Here is a 6000-nt window from a genome sequence, read left to right on the forward strand (position 1 = left end):
ATAGATCTATATTATTATAATAGGAATTCTTTCACTGTGGTTTTAGAAATTTTCTTCATATCATATAAAGTTAATATCTGTAAATGAAAGAAGGAATGGGAGAGAGAGAAAGAGAGAGAAACAGGATATGTTCAACTAAATTGAAATCTTCTGGGGTGTGTAATCTACTCTTGGAAAGGGGTCATCACTTGGAAAGTAGGGAGAAAGAGAAAACACATTTTGTAAACAGATCCTTACTGTCTGGCTTAGATTATTTTCCTCACACATGGGAACTAGAATTAACTATTGATGTCTAAGGAGTTCTGTACACTAGAATTTACATTATCAAGGTGATGCTCTCACATGGGCATGCTGTCGTCTCCCACTGATAGAGCTTACTGGTACCAGTAAGCCTCATCTAGCTAGAATCTAAGTTCTGTGAAGACAAGTATCACTTCTCTTCCATCTAGCATTCTGTCTCCTGGATATTGCCAAGACCTGGTTTGCAACAAATGTTTAACAAATAAACTAAACCAATTAACTTGATGATTTTATAGTGCTACTAAGTAACAATAAAGAAAATTAATAGAAACCGAGAAAATTTGAAATCATATTCCCAAGAGAAGTAGATAAGCAATTATGACCAAATCAAATCACACATTTTTTATATCTTAGATTAAGACAAAACAATTACAAAATATATAGCTTCTTTAGGCAAAATTTTGACTATGCCATTATGTGATTTACATGAAATTATCATCAATCAAGCTCTGGGCATGGGATATATCACACTATGCCTATACATAAATTTTGCATAATTACAGCCAGAGAGACAGTACAGGGGTAAGGTTCTTGCCTTGCACAAGACTGACCCTGGTTCAATCCCCGAAACCACATACGGACCCTCCAGCAGTGTCAGGAATACTCTACACAGTGAACCAGGAGTAAGTCCTGAGCACTATCAGACACAGTCTCAACCCATGCCCAAATTTCCCAACATCATAAACATTTCTATTGGTTAGTATTTTTTTAGGGAAGGTCTCTTACTTTTTCAAATAATGCTCTCATATTTTGAAGGAACAGGTCTAATTGATTGTATTTTAATTTCTGTGCCAAATCCCAATATACAGGACTATACAATTTATATTTTCCAAGGACAAATATATCTGTCACTTTAGACTGAATACACAGGATGGTTTAATTTTTGTTTACATATGGGAACAAAATATTCCTCTGAGACTATAAATCCACAGGTAATTAAAAATAATTTATAAAAATATAATACCATTTATAAAAAGACCACTAATATTAGTAGACCACCAGAACCTAGCTACAGCCATGCTCGAGGTCCCTCTCCACACTTTCAGACAGGCCTCACGCATGAAGGTACCGGCAGAGGAACCCAGGTGTGTGTAATTCCATCAATGGTCAGCACCCAGAGACTTAAAAGCAAGCTCCCAGAAGCAATATTTTGTAGCCTACCTCTCCCTCTGGGAGAAACTGGCACGCTACTGAGAGTTTCCTGCCCATATGGGACAGCCTTGCAAGCTTCCCATGGTGTATTCATATGCTAAAGCCAGTAACAAGCTGGATCCCATTCCCCTGACCCTGAAAGAGCCTCCAATGCGACATCATTGGGAGGGCGGTGCCGAGAGAGACTTCTAACATCTCAGGGAAAGGACAAGAGGAGAGGTTACTGAGCCCGCTCGAGAAATCGATGATTAATGGGGATTTTGTGATTCGTGAATATTAGTAGTGTCTTATTATAGTTAAGAAAAAAAACACATGAAATTAGTGTATAAATGACAAAAGTAAGTACAAGTTTGTCCAGTATCCGGTTTCTAGGAATCTTATACCATATCTGTTTTAACTTATTCAAAGAGTTCTTCCAGTGGTTAGAGGGTCCATTCCTTTTCTAATCCTATCTCAGAGTTTAGAATCTCAGTCTTATTTCTCAAATCATTTGTAAAACTGAGCATTTCCCTAATTCCCCAACATATCTCACACACATTTCACTTGATGGAGAACCCTGCTGCTTTCTTTTCTATTTTTTGTTTTGTTCTGGTTTGCTTTGGGATCACACCCAGCAATTCTCAGGTCTTCCTCCTGGCAGACCCAGTGGACCACATAGGGTACTCAGAATCGAACCCAGGGGAAGTTGGTGGGGTAAGGAGTGGTGCTCTTGCATGGCAAGCACTGTACTATCACTCCACCCCCTCTTGAATATTTTCACAAGTGTGCTCCCAGCAGTACTCAATACTTGGGGACTATTTGGATCATGTCTGGGGAGAAGGATAGAAGTGCTGGAGATTCAACTCATGTGCGACAGCCCTTTGATCTGTCTCTCCAAATCCTGGCTTTTTAGCCATATATATCTCTAGTATATCTTCACCTTTCTAAGAATACCCAATTCTGGTTGGTATCTATGTACTCTGAATTCTGTGAATAGTCTGGGTTCAGTGGCATCTGCTTTGAGAAGAGAGATTAACCAGTCGGGATGGGAGATGTGTGCTGAAAATAGATAATGGACCAAACGTGATGACCTCTCAGTATCTGTATTGCAAACCATAATGCCCAAAAGTAGAGAGAGTATGGGGAATATTGTCTGCCATGGAGGCAGGGGGAGGGTGGGAAAGGGGGGGGGGTATACCAGGAATATTGGTGGTGGGGAATGTGCACTGGTGGAGGGATGGGTGTTTGATCATTGTGTGATTGTGACCCAAACATGAAAGCTTATAACTATCTCACGGTGAGTCAATAAAATTTTAAAATAAAGAGGAGTGATAGCAGTCATCGCATTATGGAAGTCTGTTCTGTGAAACACCAGTGTTTTATATAAGCCCGGAGGAGAGAAGGATTTCCAAGCCAAATAAATCTAGGAAGAATTGACAAATTAGCCAGTGTCCCTCAACTGCTCCTTTCTACTGAGGAATCTCACATGGAAAAGCAAATATGCAAATTTGCAAATTCTTTAGGTGAATAACAGTGGCCTGGAACTGCACCCCTGTGAGTTCCTTGCCCCCATTTCTTCACTTGTAAAGTGGATAATGGTACCAGAGCCTCTCTCATAGGACTACTGGGGGAATTAAATTAGTCCCACTTTTTGGAGATCACACACTTACCTCTTGCCAAGAACAGTGTGGCCATGCCCTGTGTTTTCTGGGCGCCACAAAGTCAAGAAAAGGCTCTGAGTTTTGAAGGGAGGACGCCTTTCGGTTTTGCTGAAGCCAGAGTTCCCAACCGTAATTAATCAGGGAGCCCTTTCATGGAATTAATATCTATGGAATCATTTGGAAAACACTGCTGGGAAAGTTTCTAAAAGTCAGAAACTCCGGAAGCCCTACTTTTCTATGTAATCCTATGTTGCCCCCAGGTGGACAAAAAGGTCATAGCTGAAGACAGTGAAAGTCCCCAGAGGAGCCTAAAAAAGACAAGATCCCTTAGCAGAAGCATGACACGCAACTATAATAATTAAACTTAGGAATATGTTCGGTATGGAGACAAGCTTGGAGGTTGTGGTGTGAGGGATGGGATACGTGCACTGGTGGTGGGATTGGAGTTTGGATGTTATATGTCCGAGGTGCTATTGTTGGTAGCTTTGTAAATCACTGTGCCTAAATTTTAAAAGAGAAAAAAAGGAAGACGTGAAATTAACAAATAAACACTTTTCTGTTAAGACATTTTTTGAAATAACTTGAAAACAAGTTTTTTTTAATGCTAAGTACAAAATTATATTCAGCCAGGCAGAGGGAACACAGAATCAAGAATCTGTGTCCCTTCCCTCCCATGTGAAAAAACAGTTTTCACTTCTCTGCCTTACAGGGAATCCTGCCAGGCAGGCACCACAGAGGAGATTAACAAATATTTGCAGAATATTTGCTGAAAAAATGGACTTTTCTATAGGCTGGGGCAGAAAATTTGAGTGAATGTTGTCTTTTGGTCTACTTTTTAAAGAATTCAAGGAACTGTTATAGATCACTCACAATTCTAGGTAATATGGCTTAGAACCTTTTCCCTAGGATAATTCAGAAATTACTAAGGAAGGAATATAAACTGCTAGCAATTTTAACCAAGTTTTTGGTAGAATAAAAATCCGAAGGTGTGGGGCTGGAGCGATAGCACAGTGGGTAGGTCATTTGCCTTGAACTCGACCGATCCGGGTTCGATTCCCAGTATCCCACATGGCCCCCCAAGCACCTCCAAGACTAATTCCTGAGTGCAGAGCTAGGAGTAACCCCTGTGAATTGCCGGGTGTGACCCAAAAAGACAAAAAAAAATCCAAACGTATAAAACAAGTAAGCAGCCAATTAAATTTACCAGAGTCAGCTCTACAAATCTTAACAACGCTTTAAGTCATGCTTTCTCTAAAATAACATCATAAAAAAGTGGAGGTAACATCAGTTCTCAATAGGGTTATATCAAAGAAGCAAATACTGTTCAAATTTTTTAAATGTTATAGTTCCTCTTCTCATTCACTTTCTTCTTTTCCTCTTCCTTCCTCTTATTCTGATCCTATTTATTCTACATGAGATCTTTTGATGGCTATAGTTGAGAATAAAGACTTATGTTCAATGATCTAAATGAAAATACAGAGAAAGGATGACTGAGACAAATTGGTCATTGCTTACTTAGGGAACTTTGGAATAAGCAGCAGTGTCTTTAGGTAAGTTAAGCAAAAGTGGAGGCCTATAAGAAAGAGCCCTGGAATCTGAGTACCCATGGGGAGAAGGAATAAAATTATGAATGCTTAAGATTCTTCAGCAGCAGAAGTTCATGAACATTAGTCATCCAGCATAAATAGAAATCATTTCCAGTGACAGTTTTCATATCTGTTTGCACTGCTAAATTCCAAGTGGGGATGGGGAGACTGGTCGGCCAGACTGAGACCATATGTGTACCAAATATTTTCTGTTTGTTCCTCCAAGTCTATTCTAACCTTTCTCCACCTTTTATTCTGTTGGACTCCTTGTCCAACAGAACATACACAGAAACAGGAGGATCCTACCTACTGACTTGTAGTTGAATTCAGTCCAAGAAGAGGGTCATAGCAGACTGGAGACAGTGAAGGAAAAGATCAGAGGTGTTTATTCCCCACACCTCCCTGCTGGGCCTAACCCCTCCATTCAAAATTTTTGCTTTAAAAAGGATGCTTGGAGGACCTGCTAGGGATGGGAGGTGTGTACCGAGAGTAGACTATAGAGTGAACATGATGGCCACTTAATACCTGCATTGCAGACCACAACACCCTAAAAGAGAGAGCAAGTAAAAAAGGAATCCACTTGCTACAGAGACGGGGGGAGTAAAGGGGGATACTGGGAACACTGGTGGTGGGAAATGGGCACTGGTGGAAGGATGGGTACTCTTTGTATGACTGAAATGTAAGCACGAAAGTTTGTAAGTCTGTAACTATCTCATAGTAATTCATTAATAATAATAATAATAATAATAATATTTTACTTTAGGAGACTAGGGCCAAGGAAACATCTCTTTTCAATATCCTTATACTTTGTTCACTCCTTGGATCTAGTACCAGCAGTAAACACCTCCAACCGAATTAATCATTTTAAGTTTCTCTTATATTTCCTTCCAGGACCTGATAGCAGATATCGCTACCAAAGAATTCTACCATAGATCTAACAGGCAATTATCTAACTTCTCTGATTTGTAAGGTCAGAAAGTTCAGATGAAGAACATGCAGGATTATGGTGAGACTTAAATGGTTAATACATGCAAATTTAATTCATGAAAATTAATATATGGGTCAAGAAATGTATTTTTAAAATATTTTGGAAAACCCTCAATAAAAATTATTGAGCTGCCATTATCTTAATTTTGTAATTGAAGTGAGGTTGTTAAAATACATGCGATTTCTATGTACTTGCTTTTATTGTCACAGGCACTCAACAGCGTCAGGGCAACTCAGCTCTCAATGCCTGAGTAACTCCTGACAGTGCTCAGGATACCAGATAGTTTCAGGGATTGAATCTTGGCCTCCTGTATGCAATTATGCATGCAGCCTGT

The sequence above is a fragment of the Sorex araneus genome, chromosome 10, assembly GCF_027595985.1.
Source record: "Sorex araneus isolate mSorAra2 chromosome 10, mSorAra2.pri, whole genome shotgun sequence".
Classification (NCBI taxonomy): domain Eukaryota; kingdom Metazoa; phylum Chordata; class Mammalia; order Eulipotyphla; family Soricidae; genus Sorex; species Sorex araneus.